Source organism: Rousettus aegyptiacus, unplaced genomic scaffold (genome assembly GCF_014176215.1).
Source record: "Rousettus aegyptiacus isolate mRouAeg1 unplaced genomic scaffold, mRouAeg1.p scaffold_m13_p_5, whole genome shotgun sequence".
Classification (NCBI taxonomy): domain Eukaryota; kingdom Metazoa; phylum Chordata; class Mammalia; order Chiroptera; family Pteropodidae; genus Rousettus; species Rousettus aegyptiacus.
In genome coordinates this window covers 8,697,111-8,724,142 of record NW_023416308.1, presented here as the reverse complement: position 1 = coordinate 8,724,142, position 27,032 = coordinate 8,697,111, and the positions used below count along the sequence as shown (strand labels likewise).

Genomic DNA, 27,032 nt, shown 5'->3' with positions numbered 1-27,032 from the left:
TTCCAGGTACTTAGCATTGGTTCCTGGTAAGAACAGAAGTGCTTTTGTAAAACTTTGTAATTTCTCTTTCTTTCATCCTTCTTTTGCAAGATGTTCCTACACGTTTGAAAATCTTCTATCTTTGCATTTACTCCCAAGCCTTTTGTGAGAAGTAACTTCAATTTTCCTAAAGCATTAACATTGTTTTAGTAAGGATGACTTGAGTGAATCTGTGGGAAGATGTTAGCTATGAAAACCCAGGAGAAGACTGTAGGGGTGGTTAGGGGTTGGTGGTTATTAGGAGAGATGAGGGGATCCTTGTGCATCTTTGCTGCGAGCAATTTAAAAATGAGTAAATCAAGGCACAAAGAGGTGAAGTAGCCGTACAGTTTTTTATTGGCAGAGCAACTTGATTTCTGACAATGTTGTACTTTTTCCTTTTCCATTGTGCTCTTTTGCCTCTAACTGTTGTCTGGAGAGCTGTAATATTTGAGAAGATACATTGTTATATTTCTCGGTAGATGACATTTCATCCTTAAATTCAAGACTCAGGTCCTATAAATTGAAATTTTTCTTTATCTTAAAAGAAAATCTTAAGCTGTGTAAAATGATTCTGCTTTGACTGAAGGGTACTGATATCTACCAAAATCATTATCAGGCTTCTCTAGTCATTTATTTTCTTGAAATTGAAATGAAACTTTCTGAACACAGCCTTACTGAATATGGATTTCAGAGCCATAATAATGCGTCTTGCCTCTGCAGATTTTGAATTGATCTGAGTTTGGCAGTGAATTATGTATGTGTTATTTCAGGAATCTTGCACATGCCCTGCTTTCAACCACTGATTATTTTTGTAAAATGCTGTTGTGTGGATTTGGCTCATTCCATTGACGCTGAACTCATCAGATGGCTATATTGTTTCTAGGAATGTGACTTGAATTGATTAAATGGCACAGGCAACAACATCTGTTTTGTAAAGCTAGTTCAGTTTCCTAAAACTTTAAATTTTCAAATTTACAGCTTACAAATAGAATAAAGTATATTTCTTTCACTCCGTAAAAAGATTTCTGTGGATTTTTGATGATAGCTTATTTTAACCTCAATATTCTCATAGCTTGTTTTCTTACTGTATTGTTCATTTGCGAGGAAAATTAACATTAGGAATGTTCGAAACTTATAGTTTTATATGAGTGGCTTTTAACTTTTCTAGGTCATTTATGCAGTTGAGATTTGCAGAAAAATAAAATATTTTATGGTGTTGATCTACATATGTATAATTTTTATTTCTATCTTGCCTATTTTTATTCATCTTCATCCTTATAATTTTTTTCAGTGAAGGAAACATATCCATCTGAAGGTTTCTTTATTGTCATAGCCCTTATTTGGATACATTTGATAACCAAAGTTTATATCATAGATTATGTGGTATTAAAATAAAAGTATGCATGTCTGATTTTGTCTTGTAGAGATTCTTTCCTTTCTGCTTTCTGTGTATAATATTTCCAAATGATATTTTTAATTTGAGATAGAGTACTTAAGAGAAAATTGAGGCTTAGTGAGAGCTACATATTCTCATGACAAGCTTGTGGGGTCTTGTTGATCAAACTAGTGGATGTGGATTATTATATTTTGCTGATGCAGTAGCCTTCATATAGTCAGTTTTCTTTTACAGTTTGGAATCTTGCCGGTGGCTTCCAGGCTAGCATATGAATTTACTAATTAGTCTTGAGGATGGCTATTCTTTTGTAACCTTCTCTGTCTGAATCAGATCTTTTATTTTAAGCTCAGAGAATGGGCCCATTTGTGTGCCTTACTCCTGCCTTTTTGAGTTATAACAACAATAGCTATTATATCTGCTATGTGACAGGAACTTTTATGATATTCTCTACCTCTGCCCCCCCCCCCCCCCAATTTAACTTGCTGACTAGTACTCTCTGGTTTCATCAGTTATCTTTAATCATTAAAACAATTTAAATTTATTGATAGAAATTGAGGTTTAATGAGGGTACTATTATCTTTGTAGTGTGTTTCATAGATCTTTGTTACAGGTTTCATGCGCCAGAACTGTTTGCTTACTGTGCTTCTTTCCCTCCCAGTGAAGTGTAAGCTCATTGAGGACAGTCCCCATACATATTCTTAGCACTGTTAACATAGTGTCTGCTAAATAATTCAACAATAGTTGAACAAATGCTAGTTGAATGGATTCCCAAGAGTTTTACAGTTACGACCTGATAGAAAAGATTATTTTTCTTCACCTGTTTCTCTTGATGTTTCAAGTTATTTTGAACTGCAAATGGTGTTTTAGTAATAACTGTGACAATTTATTGTGAATATAAAATGTCTTGGTTTAGCATCATTTATGCAGTGTGTGATGACAAAGGTGGCTAAAGTACATTAAATTGTTAACATTGTAAAAAGTACAAAAGTGCTTTGGAAATGTTGAATGACTGTCATGGACATTACTGCATTTTTCTTGGTCTAAGAAGTAGTTTGACACAAAAGGCAGAGGATTGGTGTCACTTTATCAAATAAATCTTAACATTGGTAAGTGAATTTAATCACATGATTATTTTAAATACGCTACTTAGACTGTTTGTTTTTTCCTCTCATATTTCAACCATAACAAAGTGTTTGGACTCTGCTGATTTTAATTATATTACCTAGAAAACACAATCTAGGATGAGAAATGCTCATATAACCTTGAATTCAAATTTGTCTTTCCAAAAAAAAATTCGTCCTAATCGATGCCCTTTACTATATGAAAGTATTAGTTTTATTTGATTAACTTCTTAAATGTTGGAAGTATGATGTTAGGGCAGATACATTTTTTGGGGAGGAGATGTCAGAGAGTATAGGATGTGAGATACTGGACCAAAATATTATTTCTCCTGGTACAAGTTTGAATTAAAAAAAAACAAAAACAAAAACAAAAAACACTGTTCAATAAGTATGGAGTCTCAGTCTTAAAATTTGCTGACTGTTTAACCAAATGGGAACTATTTTCCTAAAAGTGCTTTAGGGCAATCAGTACTAATGATTTTATACACTTAACTGAAAGTAGAAATGTAGGCATTTGATGAAAGTCTTCTCTAATACATAGAGAATGTGTAAAAGTCATATGATAAGTTTCTATAAACGTCAAGGGTGACACAATTTAGTATTCCTAAGTAAGGACTTAGTGTTCCTGCAGATGAGGATTTCGCTATAGGAAGCTATTTGACATAAAAGTAACGTATGCGTGAAGCCTGTATTGCTTTTGTGTAAACTCTCTTCTTGATTTTCTTAGGCAGAAATGAATAAGATTATGTTTACAAAGTCTATTAAAATCAAAGCTTGCTTTACTGCATAAAATAAAATGTCTTTCTCTGGCTGACCAGTTTTGTATAAAATGGGTCAGCCTCCTCATGTAAAAGCTGTTATAGAATAAAAGAAGAGATAAGAGAGACAAATGGAACTGGAGAGAAAAAAGAATCACGGAGGTGGACAGTTTCAGATGCTTAAAGCAAAGAGACAAAACAGCAAATTAGAAAATGGTAACTTTTTCTCTGAATGAATCAGATAGGAACTCATACAGTCCCCTAATCAGTGTGTCAGGCTTTAGATATATGACTTAGTGGTTCCTACGGCAGAGAAGTGGGAATTAGGACTTATACAGAGGTAGTAGGAGATCTTAACTCTGTAATTGTGCTCTTAAAAGTCTTATGTTCCTTAGCATATGTGTCTTTATCCAGAGCTGTAATTCATTGTATGGATTTTCTTAGAGTGAGTTCATGCATTCAATCTTTATTATTCATCAAACAGTTTTTGCCTGCTAATTATGTGGAGAGCTATGAGCTGTGAGTGTTAAGAGCTGTGACTGTTAAGAGGCATTTCTGGAGTCCCTACCTTTAAAGAGCTCTTCGGCTAGGGGACGTTTTGGAGGCAGGATGATAGACAATAAGAAAGAGGTAACTATAACACTGTAAGTTATGACAGCAATCATATTCAGAGTATTTTCCCAGTGAAACACTCTGCTCCCTCAACACCTTGAGTGAGGTTGTCAGACAAGTCTCAAGGTGAAGAGGCAGGCCTAAACTTCTACATGGAGGGAAAGTAATTTACTCTATATTTGGCTATTGATGAAAACTTTGCAAAGTAGTCATGACTACTGCCTTTAAAGAACAATAGGATTTCACCAGGAGGGGAGGGAGGGAAGCTACTAAAAGAAGACATGTCACTTAAACATAGAAATTTATGTCAGCATGTCAGCAGGGAGGAAGGGACAGATTGAGGCCAGGTTGTGATGTAAGATCGATTGTACAGTTCAGACCCTAAGTAGAAGAAAAGATGAAATATTTAAATAGTTTTTTGGTACATTTTAGTTTTTTAGAACTTTTATAAATCAAATTTTTTTTCTATGTTCAGTAAAAAAATTTTTTCAGTTCTTGGTGTGTGGAAGGAAAGTAATGAATAACAGCTCATGTTTTAGTTATTTGCCATAATAAATAAACACTTGATATTTTTATTGTTAATGAGAGTCTGTGATTTCATAGGCATTTTCTAAGTGTTCTCTTATGTAAAAATTTCTTATCAAAGTGATTGCTTTTATCTGAACATGTTAACTTTTTTTTTCCTTTGGCTTTCTGTAAAAGAGGATGGATCGCTGGGTGGTAAATACCAATTTGAAATGTTACGCTCCTTTGATTAAAAAAATCATAAAGTGTTGCTTTCTAATTTTCATGATTTTAGCTAGCAGCTGGTGAGTAACTTCTTTTGTAGCAGTTTGAACTCCCATTTTTGTCTCAGAACATCTTACTGATGAACATAGAGTAGTGGTTGTGCTAAATGACTGAAGAATGGACAAAGAGATAAAGCACAGAACAGAGATAAGAGTTCCTTCTGGCAGCAAGCAAAAAGCCTACTGACATTTACACACAACTGAAAGAGCACGTGGTGTGTTTCTTGTACTGTCAGATAGATGCAGACCAACTGTGCTCGTTAGCAAGGTGAGCCCCTCCACTATATACACAGTTCCATTTTTATAGTTAGGCTGCATGTCTGCTGCTGCTGGATTTTCATCCACTGGAACTCAGTATAATTTTATGGATCACCTGAGTGAAGATTGAGACTGAAGTAAAGCGAATATGTTGTTTATCACCAGAAAAGAATATAGTTATTCTTGATAAGGAAACTGAACTGATATTCTATCCATAGTTTGTGTTTCAGACTTGTGTGATATTTTTCAAACAACTGGATTTAGATTCCTAAATGATACATATTCCCCTCAAAATAAATGATTAATGTAGCGGATTGTTTGAAACCATGTCTGCATAATGCTAAGATTAATGCACTTTTATTAATCTAGTAGTTCTGCTAAAGTATGCAAAATTTAACCAGTTGTGTATCTTAACTAGCTCAGCCAAACCATTAGATTCTTCAGCCTATGGACAGCTGAGTCACTAGAAAAAATCAAAAACTTCATAGTGTAAATGCGTCTTCCATTTTCAGCATTATTATTTTTCTACTTATTTTAAATTTAGAGGGAAAAGTTAATAGAGATTTTTTCCTTGAAGAACTTGTTGATACATCAGTTTTACTTTGTGTTTATAGGTGTGATTTTTTTTTTAACAAGAAATTTTATTCTTTACTGGAAATCCTGTTATTCAGTTCTGTGATCTACAATTCCTGTACTTTTCTACCCCAGTCACAAGTTTTATTACCACAGTTTTAAAAAGAAAAGCACTGTCATCTTCCTCATTTCTCTGGTTGTAGAAATTGAATTTTGAGGACTGTTGCATTGCAGCTGATGACTAGGCCAGACTTTTTTTTATTAATTGCACCTCATTTATTGGTCCTCCATTTTACTTGTACTCTGTGGAAACACCCAGACGACCTCTGTGGTGTTCTTGGGGAGCATATAGGCATATACAGGTTTTGGCTTTCCAAGACAAGGCTGCCTTTAAAAAACTTTCAAAATATAATGCAAAAATCTAGGTTAAATAAGTTAGTTTTTTTTTTCCTTGTCACTTAGAAGTTAGATTACACATTAGTTTAGAATGCTCCCCTTGTATGATTTCTTTACTGTTCAATGTAATATGTGATTCAATGTAATTTTTCTATTTTCTGATATAGGTTTAATTTCTTGCCATTGCCTCTGCTTGTTCTGAAACTGCTGTCAAATACATCTTGGAACCTTGTTATATGTCCTTCATAGTATGTATTTTTAAAAACTCTGTCTCTGCTATATCCTGGTTAATTTCTTCATTATTCTCTTCTAGCTTATTAATTCCTTTTTGACTTTTCCAGTTTAAACTTTATCCCTTCTATTGAGTTTTTAATATCATTACTTATTTCAAATTTCAAAAATTTATCTTCAAGCTTTCTAATGGAATATTTCCACCTAATATTGTTTTACTTTTGTTTTATGATTTTTTCCCCTATTTTAAAAGAAGTTTTATAAATTATCTTAGGTTTATCTTTTAGGAAATATTAAACATACTATTTTCAGGTTTTTTTCAGACTTTTCTCATTCTGTTTTGCTTGGAAGGATTTCATATTTCAGTTGCTGTGTTTGTAGACTGTTATTAGCTTTCTTCTCATGTCATGGTACAAATTTGACTGCCAAGTCTCTTCCTCCCCACCCTTTTGCAGGTGTTCTTAACTGGCTCTCCCTCTGTCCTCCTCACCCCTCCCCCTCCCCCCCCCCCCCCCCAATTTAAAACAGAGTTTTTTGACTAGCACCTCCAGGCACCTCTCACCCACCCCTGGTTATTCTGGACATATTTTTGCATCCAGACAACTGGGTGGTGTAGCTCAGGCTATAAAGTTGTATATTCTCACTTTCCTAGGCACTTGAATTTAGAAGCCACACTTCATGCATAGCTTACTTACCCCTGGGTAGCTGTTAGCAACAGTTCTTTTTAGGCCCAATTCCCCTCTAGTTTCTCGTCTTAGGTGGGCTATTTTCATTCTTGTTCTTTATAGGATCTTAAATTTAGGCCTCTACTGGTATCCTTCTAAAATCAGAGCCCAGAGCTCATAGCTTCACCCCTCTGTTTTGTGTTTCTGTTTCATGGAAATGTTTTTGATCTTCTCCTCCTCTTCTCTATCAACTCCCTCTCCATATTCATCCCCCACCACCCGCCTCCAGTCTTAAAATGTGGCCATGCTTTTTAAATTTATTTTTTTGTGTTTTATCTGTCATTGCAATACATTTGGAGTAGGGTGAGTTTTCAAAGCAATTTATGGAATCATTTTGACTGAAAGTCCTATATGGTTTATATCTTTAATTATGAGTAAGTTAAGTTAAAAGTAGAATGGTTACTAGCTTATTATATGCCCAAAGGAGTGTTAATATTTAACACTTGATTAAAGAAAAGCCTCCAAATCTTTATATTCTATAAGAATCTTTATATTTTATATGCCCAGTCATACTGTATATTTAACATTCCTTTGATTAAAAAAAAATCCTCTGAATCTTTATTTGTGTATCAATTTTTGTCCTTAAGGAGTGCTGCCAAAATTTATATTTGTGGGCTTTATGTCTTTGAAGTACTTTCAGTGTGTGGTGAAAGTGCATTTGATCAGATGGATTGAAGATGTGCAGGTGACGTAGCCTTAAGTCGAATTATTTTTACTATCTATCTTTTGATTAGGAATGGCCCTGTACTTAAAAAGATAGGGTTTTCTTCTCTTCCTCCCTCCTTCTCCTTCATCTTTTCCTTCCTTTTCCCTTCTTTTGTCATTTGTTTTTCTCTTTAAAATAAATAAAAAAAAAGGAATATGGAAAAGATTCTGCTTTAGGTTCTGGTTATTTGAAGTTTTAGAAGCTTGTTGGAAGACTAGAAAGTTAATTGGAGCTTATAATACTTTGTTTCTATTTGTTAATTATGGTAAGTAATCATGTTTAAACTTTGAATAGCTTCTCATTTGAGTTCACTGTTAAAGGTGTGTGTGTGTGTTGGGTTTTTTTTCCCTTTCCCTTTTAATGAGACACTTGTCGAATAATCAGTTTGTGAATTGCATTTCTCCTTTGGACTAGAGGCAGTTCCTGATTGTCACTCTCACTGTCCCATGATAATTCCCTTCTGAGGAGAAGACATGTGGTTATCATTTCTTTGTGCCTTTTTCTTTAATTTGGGGATGCTGATTACGCAGAATTGAGAATTCTTACTTTTCTTTTTTAGTGGAGTATTGGTGATTGTGAAGAGCTAGTTTTTCCTGTGATTTCTACTTAACGTTAAATCTTTGTATTTAGATATACTACTAGATAATTTTTTGGTAGAAATATTGAAAAATAATTAGATGACTCACATTTCAAGTTATTTCTAAAATAAATTAATATTAGTGCTTATTTAAGTTTAGAGTTTGTTATTAGATTCTAAGGCAAAGCACTGACAGTAGAATACTTTTCTGACATTAAAAAATACTTACGATTATTTTTTAAAATAAATTAGTTTAAAAATTATCTACTTAACTTTAGTGTCGAAGCATAGAAATGAGTCAGTTTTTCTTATTCCCTTCACTTGTAAGAGTCTTGAACTGTCCAACTTCCTGAGTAGGTTTGTAACACAAGTTTAACACTGTTGTATTCAGGTCCCTAATAAATATATCTAATGTAACTTAAGGAACAACAGCTCTGCATTCCTATGAAGTCATAGACAATAAAACCTTTTTATTAGTGGTATATTCTCATAACTGAAATTTTATTTCTCTTTTTAAATGTGTTTAAGTGAGATTAACTTCTAGATTTCACTTTTGTTATTCTTGTCAGGTTTTTTATTTTTGCATTTGTATTTTCTTACTCTCTTTACTCTCTTTTCAATTAAGCAGGTAGAAATCCTTTTTATTCCATTTATCTTTAAAGTAAATATAGCTAATGTAGATACTAGAGAGTTTGATTTTTCAGATTTTGGTACACTTGATTTAAAAAGTATTTTATTACACTCTTATTTGGGAGGCAAGAGTGCCAGGTTACATGATACATAAGTAAGGTTGGGGCAGGGTCTCCTCACTGAAAGGAGGATGCAGAGGGGGCTGGCCCTGTAAAAGCAATAGCCATAACTCTTCCATAGCCCCGAAGATTTATTCTTGCCTTTTGCTTTCTTTCATGAATTATTTTAGTGAATATTAAACCTTTAAAAATATTACCTTAATATTTTATCTACTTTTCCAGCATTTGCATATTAAACTTTTAGCACAATAGTTTTAACTACTTTTTCTATTTATTACCATTATTAACTAAGAAAATGAATGCCATTTTGGGTAGAATACGAATGATTAATACCTAGGGTATATTCTCTCCTTTATCTTCCCTTTGATACAGTCCCTTGGTGATTTAAAGTAATTGGAATTTTCAGTTTTGTTGCTATAGTACATGTAAATTAAACCTAGATTTCTTTTCCTTTAAAATTGTTTTATTTTTATTTTATTTTTTATTAAAGTTCTCATTTTTAAATTTGAGAGTTAACAGCTGTATGTTTAAATTCAGAGTTTGATCATTATTTTATCACTGGATCCCTGAGAGTACCACTGCAGTTTTTAAACACTAGATAAATAGTGATTAGAGGTAGAATTCTGTCGGAAGGATTTGACAGGAAATGAGTATTTCTTGACTGAACTAAGCTGTGATTTGCAAGGTAGCAGCAGAAACATCCAGGATAGGAAAATCTCTCATGTTTTCATTGACAAGGTCAAAGTGTCCTGTTTTCACATGTTTAAAACTGTACAGTACTACATCACAATTTACATGGAAATCATAACAGTGAACTTGTAAAAGCATGGAATGCAAAAAGGAGTACTTAGTTCTGATGAATTGATTTAACAAAAAATATGGGATTGTCATGTTGCCCAAATGATCTTGTTTTGGATTGCTTCCTGAAAAAAATAGGACTTGAAGCTGTTGATATAAGGCATATGTTGTAGAAAAAAAGAGGAATTCAGAATTTATGTAGTGAGCAGTTTTTCTGATCACAAGTTTCATATTTAACAAAAACGAACAAAATTGAAAACTATTTCTAAGTAAAACTTCATGAATTCTCTTTGCAGATTGTGATAAACTCAAGTCTAAAAATAACCATCCATGATAAAAATTTTCAGAAAAATGGTAATGGGGGAATTTCCTCAACTTGATAAAGAGCATCTACCCAAACCTACAGCTAACATAATATTTAATTATGAAAGACTGACTACTTTCCCCTAAGATCAGGGACATGGCAAGGATGTCAGCTCTCACCATTCTTATTCATTATAATGCCGACGATCTAGCCAGTGCAGCGAGCAGCAAGGCAAGAAAAAGAAATAAAAAGCTTGACGATCATAAAGTAAGAGACTGTTTCCTATTTGCAGATAACATGAATGTTTTTGTAGTAAATCCCAAAAAATCTACCAAAAAAAAAATCTAGAACAAATAAATGAGTTCAGCAAAGTCATAGGGTGCAAGTTAAACATACAAAAATTATTTATATTTCTAAATGTTAATGATGAATATATGGACAACAAAATTGAAAATACAGTATTGTTTATAATTAGTCAAAAAATACCTATATGTAAATCTAACAAAACAGGCACAGGTCTCATGTGCTGAAAATTCATACACCTTTTCAACCTTGGTGATGGAGTAATTGAACATCTATAGGCAAAAAAAAATGTACCTTGACCCAAGTCGCACATTTTATACAAAAATTAACTCAAAATGAATCAAAGGTTTTGAATGTAAAATTATAAAACTTTTGCTACCCCCACCCCCAAACTTTTCATGATCTAAAATTGGGTTAAGAATTCTTAGATCCGATACCAAAAGCACAGTTTGTAAAAGGAAGATTTGATAAATTCCAAAAATTAAAAAATCATGTTCTCAAAAACTGCCTTTGAGAGGATGAAAAGAAAAGCTAGAGTAGGATAAAGTATTTGCAAACCTAATATCTAACAAAGAACCAGTACCAAGCATGTAAAAACCCAAATAGTCCAATTAGAAAATGTCCAAAAGATATGAAGAGACAAATACACAAGGCAAAAACACATTAAAAGATGTTCAATATCATTAGCCATTAGGGAGATAAAGATTAAAACTATAATCAGTTATCACTACATACCTATCAGAATGACTAAAATTAAAATAGTGACAGTACCGAATGCTGGAGAGAATGTGAAGAAACTGGATTGATTATGTGTTGACGGTGGGAATATAAAATGGTCCCAGCCACTATAGAAAATAGTTCGGCAGTTTCTTAAAAAACTAAACCTGCAACTACCATACAACCCAGCAGTTACACTCCTGGGCACTTAGCCCAGATGATTGAAAACATATGTTCACACAAAAACCTGTACACCAATGTTTATAGCAGCTTTATTTGTAAAAGCCCCAAATTGGAAACAACCCAGATGTCCTAGGCGCGTGAAAGGTCAAACAAACTATTATATATCCATACAATGGAATACTACTGGTTAATAAAGAGGAACAAACTATTGGAACACAAACAACCTAGATCAATCTCCAGAGAATTATGCCGAGTGAAAAAGTAAACCCCTAAGGTCATATACTGTATGATTCCACTTATATAACATTCTTAAAATGACTTAATTATAGAGTACATATTACTGGTTGCCAGGTAAGCGCGGGAGGGGAGCACAGTTTTGTTATAAATGGGGCATGCGAGGGATCCTTGTGCTGATAGAAATGTTCGTTATCTGATATGTCAGTGTTAGCATCCTGCTTAGGATACTGTACTGTAGATTTGCAAGTACGTAGCATTGGGGGATACCGCATAAAGGGTACATGAGCTCTTTTGGCATTATTTCTTACAATTTCATGTGAATATAGAGATATCTCAAAATGCTTAATTAAAAATTAAATGAATTATTTTTCTTTTCACTGGGTGAAGATTTATTTTCTATTTTGCTTAGCTTCTTGGCATCTGTATAGTTTGCTGGCTATATAAAATTTGAACTCAAATCACTATTTCCATGACTATTCCTATCCTTTTTTACTTGTAGGAAAATTGAAGTTCATTGAACAATATATCCTTTAATCTGGGCATAGATTTTTTTCTCCTTTACTTTTTTACATGAGTACATAGCTATACTCAAACTACTCAAAAAACATGGTTTTAACAATGCAAAATTGGTCTCATTGGCCATAATATAATAATTTTTCTTTCATGTTTAGAGTTTTTTAGGGCTAATAGCAGCTGTGATATGTCAGTGATTTCATAATTTGTTACTTATGCTAAGTAAAATGTAATACTGGTGAGGCGTTAGTAACATTGCACAGATTATTGTAGTCCTGAAAAAACAGGAATAAATCCAGTGAATGAGCAAAGTGACACTATTGTTGGCACTCTGAAATTCTGCAGGAACTTACATTGTAGCTAAAATCAACCTTATCTTCTTGCTGTGTTCAAGAGGCTTTTCATTGATTTCTGTTGAGAGGAAAAGCCGTTTTTAACTTAAAAAAGGAAAAAGAAAAAAGGCAGTACTCTCCAGGCCCTGCAGATTATTAAGATCTTTTAGCAGGCACTTGCTCTTTCTCTAGGAAATTGGCTGTTAAAGTCAGAAGGAACTCTTACTAGTTTGCATGGTGTTTGATTAAATGGAACAGTTGGATCAGTAGAGATTCCAGATTTAATGGAGCAGATATTCACTTCTATACATCCCCTATGATTAGCATGGTTATATATTTTATATCATAAAAATAAAGTAGCATATACTGTTTTGCATTATAAAAGAAATACGTTATTGAAAACATCAATTGTCCTTTTTGGGAAAGACTTAAAAGCATCATTAAAATATAACATACGTAAAATGATATGTGTCCAGTATTATGGGTGGGATAATTAATGGTTCTGCAGAGATAAAACTACCTACCATACTGGAAGAAATGGTGATGATGGCTGCTAATGTTGGAGCATTATTTACATGTTAGGTGTTGCTCGAAGCAATTTTTTGTATTAACTCATTTTATCATGATATTTTTACTGTGAAGTAGGGACTGTCCTGTGTATTCCTGTTTAAAGATGAGGAAACTGAGGCATGGAGTAGTCAGAAGGAATCTCCCTGAGGACACATAAGTGGTAGAGAGAGGCATTTAGTTTAAACCACCACTTTATATTGACTTCAGAGAAATAAGAGCACATATGATAAAATGCAAAATGCGAATTCATAGGTAGCAGGAGGCTGAAGTCTGTGGACTGGAGTCGTTGAGGCAGTTTGCCTGGAGAAAACAAGTGTGGGTAGTAAAGTGAGTGAGAGCAGCCCGAGCACAAAGCATTGAGTATTAATAAACATGCTGTATGCGGCATGGCAGCTGTTGGGAGCTGAAAGTTTGGGAGAGCAGTAGAAAAATGGGCTAGATTAGTTACGGTAAGAAATTTGGTTTGCAAAGTGTGGGCGTGGGACCACATTTTCTAGGTTACTGTTGAGAGGCACAATAAAAATCTGTCAGAGATGCATTAAACATGGACTCTTAGACCTAAAGACTATAAAGGTTATTATCACGTCTTTGCTCTTTAGTCTGTCTACCCCTACTCTAAGATTTATATTTTAGTTTTGCTACTGATTATCCAGAAGCTGGATAGTGTGGGAAAACAAAAGCAATAAACTAGATATCACAAAGCTTGGATTCTGGCACCAGCTTTTCCATTTTCTTGTTGGAATGACCTTGTCATGGGTTACTTAATCAGCTGAGATTTAATTTCCTCAGTTGTGTCTATGGCCACGCCACCCTGAACAAGCCCAATCCCATCTGATCTCGGAAGCTAAGCAGGGTCAGTCCTGGTTAGTACTTGGGTGGGAGACCACATAGAAAGACCAGGTGCTGTAGGCATAAAAAATAAAAAATAAGGAATTGTAAGCTGAAGAGGTCCTTGCAATCTGTGAAGTCAACCAAGGGTTGCCTCAACCTAAAAAAATAATCATGATAATAATTTCCTCAGCTGTATAATGGACTTAGTATCATATACCTAACCAAGGATTTGTGACAATTAAGTAAGATATTTTCTAAGGCTACCTTCTGAATTCATTTAAGTGATTCCCGAAAAAACTATTTGCTATGCAATAAACCCCTTTAACAGGAATAAAAATGCAGATATAGAAATTGAAGCTCCCTTTCCCCCCATGGAGTGAGTAGGAAGACTTTGTTTTTTTTTTCCCTACAAACCTGATATCTCTTCTGGCTTTGGGTTTTATGGCTCACTGAATGTTTTATCTATCCATCTATTTATTTATTTAAAATTATAGTTGACACACAATTTGAAAAAAACATGGAGAAAGAAAAGCATGTGACCAGAAAAATAGGTATTTTTGTAATAAGTGGGCAGGGCCAGGAGTTATAGGAAATAGGTTAAAAAGGTAGAATGGAACTAGATTACCGAGGCCTTGATTAATATACTAAGGAATTTTGGATTGCAGTTGTTAACCATCATGATCAACAATCCCGTTGTACCTAAGAGCAGTTTTAGGCTTACAAAGATCTTTGAAACACCCTTGTAAAATTTGTCTTGGAAATAACACTTCAGGAATGAACCTTTCTTACAGTGATCAAGTGAGTTATTAATCATATTCCAACTAGTATATGTATTTCCTGTATTTTTAAACATAAGAGAGGTGTTGTTACCTTTATCTGTTCTTTTTGGTTATCCAATAATACTGCATTTTATTGACTACTTGTAGGAGAGTAAAAACTTTGTAGCTTTTCAGTTTGAGTAAATTGAATCCCAATCTTCACCAGTTATGAATTTATATGAAATGAGATATTTCAAGAATAAAAACGATTTTATGTTAGAATTTGTTGGTATTCGCTTTTGATAAAATTTATATGAGTTGCTGCCTGCCGATAGTACAAAACAGATTTTTTGGATATGTTGGGTGTTCCTAGATTTTTTGTGATTAACACTGGAGACACTTCCTGTGACGATATTCTTAAATGTAGTCATTTCAAACTCAAACACTATATTCTTGTGAAAAATCCCACCATCATACACAATACTATTTGTGATAGGCATTGGTCATAAATATTTGGTAGCAATTGTCAAATAAGCCTATAAGCCTTACATAGTATTGAAACTTTAATGGGAATGACTTTTAGTTCTCTTGTAAAATGGAGAATGCCAATTCAAGTGATAAATAGTTAATGGTTTTTAGATATGTGATTTAAATCAAAATAATGGCTTTCATTGATTTTGTGTGTACGTGCATGCATGAATATTTGACATCAGAAAAGTAGTTCAAACCTGCAGTTTAGATAGAGGTCTGGTATAACTGGCACCTCTGGAAATTGTTCAGATTTCAGGTTGGATAAATGATTTTACCTTACTGACATTTTGAATATTTACCGCAGAAATTTTTCTTAGATTGCGTTTCTTTGAAGCCTAAAGTTTTATTATTCTTCTTGCTTCCTGGAAAACCTCATTTCAGTGACAGATTTGATTCAAAGTGATACATTGGCTAGTTGCCACTTAGCTGAAAACATCCCTCTTTTCTTTGTTATACAAATTCCACATTTCCTGAAAGTATAGTTTTCATTTATGAACTTCGAAAAAACTGTTTTGCTTACCATCCATGTTCTGTAACTGCTGACTTTTGTTAATTTTCATTATTTAATATTGCTGTGGAATGTCATCTACCCTATCTCCTGTAGATTGATTGTAATTATCCCTAAAGTTGAAAGTTTAACTAAAGATTGTGGCAATTTTACCAGAGGGGGTCTGACTTTCTGAACATTGAATAGCCTTCTTCAGTGTGTTCTCTGTAGCTAATGAAGAGTACATTTGCTGAAACCCATGTTTGTTTAATAAGTGCTTTGGATTCACCTCTAGCAGTGGCAGGGTGAGGTTAGATCATAGGCGGAGAGGTTAGGTTGTAGGCGGTAATCCTCCTTAAATGAGGTTTAAGGGGAGTTGGCATGGTGGTTCATAAACTGTTTGGAGCTTTGCTGGCTTCTCCTCGGTTAATGTTACAAACCTTGGAGTTTTTGTCCTAACCCAGTCATCTCAAAGACAGTTCTCTCATTTGTTGGTTAAGGAAACCTTTGTTGTTGTTCATCTTCTACACACACACACACACACACACACACACGTCCTTTTTTCTATACAAGGAGAATTTGTAACCCACTTAGGGGCAAGAATCTGATGTTGATTTTCTCCTCTTTACTGAAAAACTAGTACTGTTTAAGTTCATTGAATCCTATATTTTTAAATAGAAATAAAGTAAACTGCAGAAATTGTGAACATATCGGAGTATTTGTCTTAACAGTCGACAATGCATTTCACCTTAATGCGTGTTTTGCTTGTATTACAAAATTGACTTAAAGGTCTCAGTACCAAAGTACATATTTGTTTATAAACACTAGGAATTGGAAGTTCAGGAATTTGTAATTTGTAATTCGTGTTCAGAAATTTGATATTTGATATTTTAAAATCAAATGTCATTGGTGATAGTTGGTCGTTTTATTTGGTATACTTTATAATATTATTTTATATATTAAATCAGCTTTACAGATGGAGATTTACAATTTTGTATTTTAAAATGTAGCCTACAAGTTTTATATTTAAGTATCACTGAACTGAAGGAGTTGCTCATAGGTGATGTTTCATTTAAAAACTATATTAAAGTGTTTGCTCACGGCATGGTTTGTGAACATCAGAAAATTTAGCGGTTATGATCTGCAGAGCAGCCTTAACCACTATAAACTTATTTCCCAATATTTCTACCTAAGCAAGTAACTGTTATAAACTGTTGTCAGTGTGGATTCCTATTATTTTCAAATCCTTCCGTGATCCTTGTTAAAGGTGATTGTAATACATTTAAATCAGCTTTCCTCTCAACAAATTTTTGGTCACATTTTTTCCCCCCAAATTTGTAAACTCTGAGAAATTCATGCAAAAAGACATTCCTTCCTTTTTTTGATGAACATTCCCTGCTATGTGCCAGGTGGTGTAGTTACTAAAACACAATCTTTAATCTTGAGCTTAGAATCTCAAGAAGGGAGGTAAACATACATATTTTTCTGTAGTACTCGAAAAGCAGCATGTTAGCAGGGTGATCATAGTATTCTGAAAGTGCCCTGTAGGAACTTTGGGATGGGGGAAGACTTCTCTAGGGGGTGATCCTTGAAAAGTTACCAAGATTTCAGGGCGGGGAGAATAAATATTTTTGTTGGAATACATCGGTTTCCAGTTGTTTTTTGTGAATCTCTGTGTTTGTGAGAAGGTATGTATGCTTTTCTGCTTCTCCCCTCTTCCTTTTTATTATTTTTTTAAAACTTATTTTATATGTTGGAAACGATAAAGTGCCCGAGAGGATGGGCGGTGTTCTTCAGTAACCAATAGGAAATGGGAAAAAGTACAGAAATGAGGGGTTGGTTTTAGATAAGAGTAAGGCCATATCTGTGGTAATAAGAGCGAAGACAGAGTGGATGCAGATAGGCGATGTGGAATGTGGATTTTTCTTTCAGTGGTTTCTGTCATTGAAAAAGGAAGCAAGGTCATCACGGGCAAAGATAGTGGGGAAGATGTCAGGTTTGTGGAGCACAGAAAAGAAAAGGTTAGTCTGAGTTAAGAGAGTGGTGAAGTGAAGGACCTAGAGAAATATCATTAATTCTCTTTTACAATGGCAGGGGCCCACTTAACTTGTGGTTTTGAGTTTAACTTAAGACCAGTTTGTGTGGGTGTGTTATTTTTACAGTCACATTCGACTGCACAGGTTCAGGCACTGATTAGGCGGGGAGTTAGTTTAACTAGGATTTTGCCAGAGTATACAAAAAAATGAGAGTGGGCCAAGGGAGATGAAGGTTTATGCACAAAAGTGAGTGTAATAACTGGCCATGGAATTAAAACTGGGAGCAGGCGTGAGAGTGAGCGAGGGATAGTGAAAAGTGGTGAGACCTGTGGGTCTTAGACTCCGTGAGGTTTTCCGGTTCCCCGAATTTCACTGTGGTAATGGCAATTCGAAATATGACTTTAGGACTTAGCATTGATAGTAGAGTATGTTTAAACAACCAGCCTCCCCGCACCCCACAAAAAGTTTGTTTTGAGGTTCTTCTGGTGTTCCAATGAACAAAACCCCATAATCTGTTGAAATACAATTTTTTTCTCCCCTTTTGTTTCATCTCACAATATTATTTAGTTAAAAGTTTGATTTACTTTAAGGAAATGGCTGTTTTAAAATGTAATTTGTGGTGACATGGGAGCGTTTGTATTCCTGTTGTGTAGATTATCAATACCAGATTCCAATTGGATGATATGCAGAGGAAATATAGGTTTAGCCTATGTTATGTATGTTCTCAAAAAGAAGACTAAATGTTTGAATGAGAAAAATTTTTTAAAAAATTGAATTGTAACTTTTTAAAGAAAAAACATTCATAAATGATGTATATAGCTGAGGTTTCAAAATGAATGTTTCCATTTAAGAAATAACTCATTTTCTGGTTCTTTAGAAATTTCTTTCACAAACAATGTAATTAAATAGTAAGGAGGAACCGCTGCAGCTTTGATTAGCCCTTTAGACTTGACCAGCCAAATCTTTATTACTTTAAGTAAAATTTTGTTCAAAGATTCGTTTAGGTTTTTACCTTTCACTTTACGCAGATTGATTTGATATCGAAAGGTAAGAATTGCTGGACCTGTGTTCTGTATTAGAGAGAGGATGGAATCTAGTGCGCCCTCTAGGGACTTGCTTCATATAGGAGCACAGATAATTCATCAAAGCCAGGGTTTCTCAGTCTTGGTGCTCTTGACACTTTGAACTGGATAATTCTTTGTTTGAGGGGCTGTCCTCTGCACTGTAGGATGTTTAGCGGCATCCCTGGCCTCAATCTGCTACACGCCAGTAGTATATTCCCCCCACTTCAGCCTCAGTCTTGACAAAAATGTCTCTAGAAATTGCCAGATGTTCCTTAGACATCAAAATTGCCCGAGTGGAGTGAGTACCAATGATACATGGTGATGGAAGAAAGACCCAGGTTCTGGTATTTGGATAGTTTTGGAGTTGGGAGTCTGGGAAAATTATTTTTCAATTACCTTCCTTAGAGAAGTTGGAAGTGAGGTCATGAGAAGTGGCAGGCAGGTGAATATTTCTTTAGCTTTGCCTTTGTGCTATGATAGTTGACATTAAAACACTGGCATATTGGAAATTTATGTTGGCTGGTCAAGAGACAGTCCCTGGCCCAAGAGCTCTTCAGTCTGACATAGTCCCTGTAATCTTTAGAGACCTAGTCAACAGACATCTTTCTCTTAATATGCAGTGTTCTTATTTTTTTAAAAATTCTCATTCCTTTCGACTTAACTTTGAGCTCATCTGACCATCTGTTCTTTCCAGAAAATGTCTTTGTCCTTGCCTTCTATTAAGCCTCATTTTCTTGACTTTGTATCTTCTTCTCTTTCTTGAGCTCCATTGCCCAGATAGCCAATAATTATAATAAAGAGTCTGCTGTTTTAATAGCACCAGGTTGGGTTTTATAACCAAGGCAGTGTGGTCAGGCCACAAAGACTAAGGTTTAATTCTTTCAACTGCTCCTATCAGCTCAGTTAACTACAACAATTTGGAATGGAAAAAGCCGCAAAGTAAGTCACTTGGATTACAAAGGTACTCAAATAAATGACATTGACAATCATGAGATGTGACCAGCATCTTACTGGTGATTGATGGTATGTCATTAGAATCTTTTATAGCAACCCTTTCAGGTAATTACTTAACCTCCTTTTAATAGATATGGCCAGAGACTCAGCATATACCTACTTGTAGCTGGGTATGCAGCCATGAATTCTCTAATGAGGAGCTGTCCTATGGAGAACGGTCATCTCCATTATTGTACTTCCAGGCTTTGCCTTGATCGCTTTGGTTTCTTCTTCCTTCTCCCTTTTCTTTCTTACAGTCTCAGATCCTATAGCATTTTTTTTTTTGAAAAAAGTTGTTCCGTGCTCAGATACGTGAGTGTCCCCATTACCCGACATCACTGTTTAACCTTGAGAACCCTTTCCAGTTATCCTTATTCCATATATATTACATTACTTTTTTTAACCAGTGTTCAGTTTTTCTGAGTTTAAATATAGGTAGAATCAGTTTTATATTACAATTTTATATTGTAACATGACCTAGAAAAAGGTAATCTCTAGTACTTCTTGACACCAGAATATTCTCTTAAAAAAAAATTGTGTACATATACACACATAAGTAAATTGGGGATTTTTGAGTCTTTTGTCAGAAGAACTTCTTAAACAACTTGGCTAGGTTTAAGCATAACCATACCAATTATGAGTAACCATAGTTACTCATTACCTTTCCAGTTTTAATAATTGTGTTTTCATTCAGTATTCCCCTTTTAGTTTTGTCTTATACAAACATATAATAAAAATATATTTATATATTTCAAAAATATATACACATTTATATATTTCAAAGTATATATATTTAAAGTGCAACATCTGTGGAGAAAATAAGAATTGCATTTCAAAATGGGTAGTGCAGACAATTCACTTCACAAAAATTCATTCTGATACAGATTGATTTGCTATTAGAGAGCAAAATTATTCAAGATAAAGTTCTCAAGCTAGTCAACTAAAATAGTTGGAAAATAAGAATGGAGCTCAATAAAACAGTCTAGCTAGTGATACCTGTAAGTCTCAATCTCAGTGCTGTAACCAGAGAAGCTATGGGAGTGGAATGTCTCTAGTCTGTAGTAAGTTCCTTATACTAGTTTAGAGTCTGCTTAATAAAAAGATGACTTAGATGCATTTCTCATTGCAAACTGTCTTTCAAATGCTAAGAAATCAAAAAATTTTTGAAGTGATAAGTTCAATTCATCAAAAAAAAGTTTGGAATTCTTCATGTGTGCTGGATACTGCAAGGTTGATTAAGAGACTCCTTTGTCAAGAAGCTAGTAGGAAGAAAGTAAGGATGGCCTTTGTTCTTCACTGTGAAGTGAAGACAAGGTGAGTGGGTGGTAAGAATGGTATAAATGTATCTTAGAGTTAAATGTTTAGTTTACTATAAGTAAAAGATTCGTTCGTGTTCTTTTGATTGTGTTTTAGATACTGAAGTAGGTAATTCATAGTTTTCTTTTTAAATGACTGCATAGCTTTTCATAGGTATGTAGTTGGACTAGGCTCTAAATTTTACTTTGATTTTCAGAATTGTTTATTATATATAGCTTTGCAGCTCAGTCTCAAAGAACAAATTGCTCTGCAAATCCTTAGGACTCTAGTTTTTCCTACCTATGCAGAAATTGGAATCATTTGTCAAATTGTATAAACTTAGGTTTCTGCACATATTTCAATACAGAATGTTCTGTTATCAGAAGTTTTAGTTGCGTACCAAAGAGTATTGTAACAGCTAGCCATCATAAACATAACACAAATCTATGGAACTAGCTATGAAAATTCTTTGACCTATATTAAGAATTCTGTCTTGGAAATTCCAATAAAGGAATTGATTTTCTAAATTTTACGTTGTAAGTAAATACTTTTCCTAAAACTGCCTCTCTTGTAAATATAAGAAAGTCATGTGGTTGGTTTGAGAGTTAGTATTAATTTTTTTCATATGACAGATTTATCTTTGTGTTTTTAATAACACGAAATTAGCTATGCAGGGAGATAATAGGTAATGAAAGAGCCTGTTAAATAGAGTAAGAATAGTGTAGGTGGGCACCAACCAAGTTAGTAATATCAATATGAAATTCAATCTTAAACTTATAGTAAGTATTGCTACTTGAAATTTTCAAGCGAAATGACTGAGATTTAAGGTACAGTGATTTTTGTAAGTACTTAAGCACACAGAGAACAAGAATTACTACATCGGGAAGACAGGTGAATAACTGTAAAAATGCACATAAATTATGTAAGAATTTGCCTTTACCTGAGAATTTATCTTTAACAGTGTCTGAGACTGGATGCTTAAGGTTTGAAAGATTTTGAGTTGCTACGATGATTTTGAGAATTGCTTTCTTTCCAAGTGATATTCTGATATTTTGATGTATAAAGTTTAGACATGGGCAAAACAAATTTATGGTAATAAAAAATAATTACCGTGCGTTTTCTGATACTTTGATAGAAATTTACCTAATTAACAAAAATACAGTAGAAGCTCCTTTAGCTGTTATTCCAAAACTTAAGGATTTGAGGAATGATGAAGGGGAGTATTGGAATGGTTATCTTAATTAAATAAATTCAAAAAGATTGCCCTCTTTATTTTCAGCTCCCAATTCTCATACATACTGCAGCTCAGAGCTACTGAGATATCCGATCCCTTTTCCTCCTCACCCCTCCTCCTGCCTTTGAGGGAGACTGGACCTTTTTTAATGCCAGCTGTGTTCTTGTGATGGTGACCCAAGTTTTCTTGCTTTCTTCATGGCTTTGTTTCTTCTGTTTTCTCTTTTATTTTTTGTCTCCCCCCCCCCCCGCCCCATTGTCCATTGGCTCCTTTCTTTTGGTCCCACACACTTAGACCCTTCAACCAGAATTTTTTTCTTTGACCTTCCTCCTCAAGCTCTGCCTATAATTTTTAAATTTCATTTTCAAAAGTCTCTAAAGAGTTGACTCTTCTTATGGCCTCTGCTTCTCTTCAACCCATTGCCATCTCACTTCTTTCTGTACTAGCCGACTTACTCTCACTGGGGCGATCTAGTGTCTGTCCCTGGGTCACGTCTTAGCTTTCATCAAATTCAACTTGCAGTCTTCCTGTCCTCTTGGTACTCTTCTACTTCTCTGCCTCTTACTGTTCTTTTTTGATGATGATCATGTTGGCAGCTCATGTTTACTGAGCCTTAGAATGAGTCAGGCACTGTTATATGCATGTTACATATGAGCTTTACGGTTTCTCTAATTTTTTTTATGTGAAGACAGAATGACATAGTTCAAGTGTGAAGGAAAGTATGTTATCCCATTTTACAGGTGAAAAAAATGAAGCACAAAAAAATTTAAGGAAACTTGTCCAAAGTTACACAGATTACGTCGTAGAAGTGGACTCCATTCTAGGTAGTCTGGGTTCAGGGGCTGGCCCGTGAACCTTAGTTGTCTTTCTGTTACAGGCAGTGAGTCCTTTCAGTTTTGTTCTTGCTCCTTTTACCCGCTTCACTGCACCTGTATTTAGTATATTGTTCTGGATCTTTCTCATTTCTACTTTCTGGAGTTCCCATGAAGGGCCTCTGCAACCGTCTCCTTGTTTTACTCTGTCCTGGCTCTAACCTGTGTCATCCATGTAGTCTCAAGAGTTATGTTTCTTAAACGGTTATAGTTTTAATACTCCAGGATTCAGAAACTATTGTTTCCCATTATCTTTAGAAAAAGTTTGAACTTCTCAGCATGTTGTTTAAATTTCTCTTTCTCTCGTGTTCAGATACTTCAGTGCTTTAGTTTTTGTTGTAACTCCATGGATAATATCCTTTTTTAGTCATAATGAATCTTTTTGGGCTGTGCGTACATGTATGTGTGTTTCCTCTGTGGAGTGATTCTGCTTTTATTAAAAGTTTTACAGTGGGGGATTCTGGAAATATTCGTTGACTATATATTGAAAAAATTTAAAAATGAAATCTAATTATGATTCATTTTAGGACAAATCTTAAACACTTCTTTTGGGGGGGGTGGTATTGGGGCAAGTGTATTAACTAGAGTCTTTTTTACTATTCTTTGGCATAGCTAGTATTTTTCTATGTGAAGATATTTCTGTATTTTCATATGTAGAAATTTTCGCTTTTTATCTCATGTGATAGACTTTCATATTCACTCTGAAAGCTGTAGAAGCTAAATTTGTAGTCTGTTCAGATAAGCATTGGGTTCCAGTAACAACTCTCCCATGGAGATGCCCCATAGAGATACATATATCAAACAAAGCCTGGACTAGAGAAACTAGTTTAGTCCAAGTGGTACCTGTATCTTAGCAGCAAGAATCAAAGAGTCAAATATGCTTTGGACCTTAGGTTACTTAAGTCTAACCTTTTCTCTCTCTATATTTTTTTTCTAGTAAAGAAATAACTAATTTATAAATTCTGTATATAGTATCTCTTTAGCTCCAACTCTGCTTCATACCTAGAAGAGAAACAACTTTAATAATTTAAGTGAACTCAGTGTTTCTCTACTGATTTCTCTTTCCAGAGTTTATGTGTTAGAATTATTTGCCTTTGGTCAATTAAGGTGAATAGTGCTTCTGTTAACCTTTGCCTGCAATCGTACAGTGGTTTTGTTCTCAAATTTAACATAAATGTTTGCACTGGATTAACCTGGCTTTGCCATTCTTCCTCATTCTATGTGTACTGTGAAAATATTCACTCAGTAGACCCTTTGTATGGATCGTTCTTTTTCCTTTTGATTCCTGTAATTGAGGCAACTCATGTGATATTAAAGGTTTGAGCTTTTATTAATTTGGTGAGGTGGAAATGAAAATAAAATTGGTTGTATGGATGTTTTGTTTGTCAGTCATTGGGCCAATATTTAGAATTATTCACCAATTTCACTACATCTTATATATCTCTATTTTGATAACCTAACAAATGTATACTCTAAAGCAGTTGAGGAAAGGAAATATAGTATGTTAAACATCTCAGATTGAATCGCCTTACCGTGCTTGTAAAGGGAAGAAGGCTGCAATCTATGAAACAGGAATGTATGTTTTTATTATGGCATATAGATGTATTTTATATAATATTTAAAAATACCTATTTTACTACCCTACATTCTACCATGTTAAGACAAACCTATGTTTTTGCCTTTGTCTCTGGATCATGGTGACATAGTTTCTTGATTTTGTTGGTCTCTCTGTTTATAGTGGTCTTATTCCTATGTATGATCATTATATTCAAAGAATACCTAGAGTGCCATATCTGACCAAGTTAAAGTTAGCCATTGAAATTTTTATTTTAAGGTTTTTGCAGTCATTTTTTAAAACATGAGATAAGAGTTATTGATTGAAAAAAATACCAACTTGAATCTGTACTTCTTTTTTCCACAGGTGATAGTCTTTTTAGGTTGAGGATCACTAGTTTGGCAAACTTTTTTTTTTTTTTTTTTTTGGAATGTTTCTAGTATACCATGTACCTATATCCAAAAATGAACAAGGCATATTTTCTGATCTCAATTATATTGCAATCTGTAATATCTTCTGTGAAAGCTGTTAGCTTTTGGGCTTGGAGTGAAAACTTTTGTCTGCTGTGGGAACTCAGAATAATATTTAGTTTTGCCTTACATGGGTTGGAAGGGAGCATGACATTGTAATGTGGGAATGCTTACTCCTTGGAGGACACTGTGGCAGGAAAGATGGAAACTAATGTATATTGAGAATGTTACTTTGAGCCAGGCAGTTATGAGGCATTTTCACATTTTCACAGATGCTGTGATGTATGTAACTTTCTAACTCTACCACAGTTTCAGTAAATGGACAGATTCAAGGTCACGCCCATGAAAATTCAGGATCACTCAGTTTTAAGGTGGTGAAGCCAGGGCTCTAGGACTTATGACTTCATACCTTTTTAGTATGCTTTGCTGTCTTGGGATAGATGCTTAGCATTCCATATACAGTAACTAGTGGGGTATAGAAAGAGGCCTAAATTCTGTAAAACATTCATTTTCTGTGACCATTTACAGAAAACAGATGATTTTTCATTTCTGGAGAGTGAAAAATGGGGCGACGTTATTCTTTCGGATATATTTAATTGTCTAGGATGTGTAGTCTGAAGGGTCTGTTTGGCAGCAACATCATAAACTACCTGGAATAATCAATAGCCTTTCTCAGGAGAGGGTGGGGAACAGGCGGACATCACGTGCTAATGCCATCTGACTGACTGGTCCTATTCCAGATTCGTTGACTAGAAGTAAGCAGTTACATCTAATTTTAACTCTTATGAAATTTAGGAGTATGTGTTAGGGGAACTTATACCCAAGTGGGTCTTGATTGAGTTTTTTGTGGCCCAGAAAGAAGGTCCACAGTGGATCTTCTGTGCCATTGGGCTCTGCCTGTAGTTTTGTCTTACTCAGCACTTGTTGATTTAGAAACAAAAAAGCAAAAAGTCTTGGATAATGAGAAAGAAGTCATATTTATAAAATCTGCATAAAGCTGATTAAAAAAAATCTGAGAGTGACAGCCAGTATTTATATATAGAACCAAGTTTCCAAAAAAAATTACCTTTGGTTTGTGTATCTGATCAACAGGCTAAAATATAATAATAGGGCTACATGTGCAACGAGGCTTTTAAAAAGCTGATTGTCAGGTATGATGGATGAGATGGGGTTTGACAGTATTGCGAGTGTTTTGGTATGTGACTAATAAAGTTAATATGTTAGCTATGCTGACTTAATAGAAACGTGGTATCCAGATCAAGGTAGTTTAACAGTTTCACTGCTTTCCGTCTTCATCAGAGATGTCTGGAGCTATATGCTTATTTTAGAAAGCTTCATTTTAAGAAGGGCTTTGAAAACTGGAGCCATGACAGAAGGGGTGGCAGGACGGGGCTAAATCTGGGGACCATGTCTTTCAGAGAATGATTATAACAATTGGATATATTTAGCCTAGAGAGGAAAAAAAAATTATGGGGTTTTTGGAGACCTATACAGTAGTCTATACTGTAGGCAGAAACTTATTTTGTTCCAGAAGAAGTGGTTATAAGTTGCAGGATAACAAACAGATTTAACTTGGTGTAAGAACTATTAGAGGTCTTTATAAATCCATGCAGCCTTCATCTTTGCAGCTAAAAGAGATCTCTGGGAGAGAAGCAATTTTCAGGCAAGGCTTTCCAGTGGACGTTTTTTGGATGCTTGCCGAACAAACCAATCTCTCAGTTTTCAAAGTATGCTCTGCAGCAAGAGAGTGGAGAGGGAGTCCTTTAGACCCTTTCTGGGACTGAGAACAGTTTTCGTAATATTAGACAGTATCTGTCTTTGTTGACTGTGTTGACATTTGCACTGACAGTGTAAAAGCAATGGTGAGTAAAACTGCTGGTGCCTCAGCATGAGTCAGAGCAGAGGCACCAAACCGTACTAGTAGTCGTCGTCTGCATCGCTGCCACATGTTCACAGAGGACATTTAAATATGTCTTTGGTCACGAAGAAGTAAAAATTATTAATTTTATTAAATCTTGAACCTGAGTACATATCTTT

General features: G+C 34.6%; 1 protein-coding gene and 1 pseudogene across 2 annotated transcripts in view; both read left to right on the top strand.

Moving 5' to 3' along the window:
• The window catches only part of MED13L (mediator complex subunit 13L), a 262,391-nt gene that overhangs the window by 59,695 nt on the left and 175,664 nt on the right, over window positions 1-27,032 (top strand). The gene's annotated exons all lie outside the window — the stretch shown is intronic.
• LOC118603482 lies at window positions 13,662-13,780 on the top strand (annotated as a pseudogene).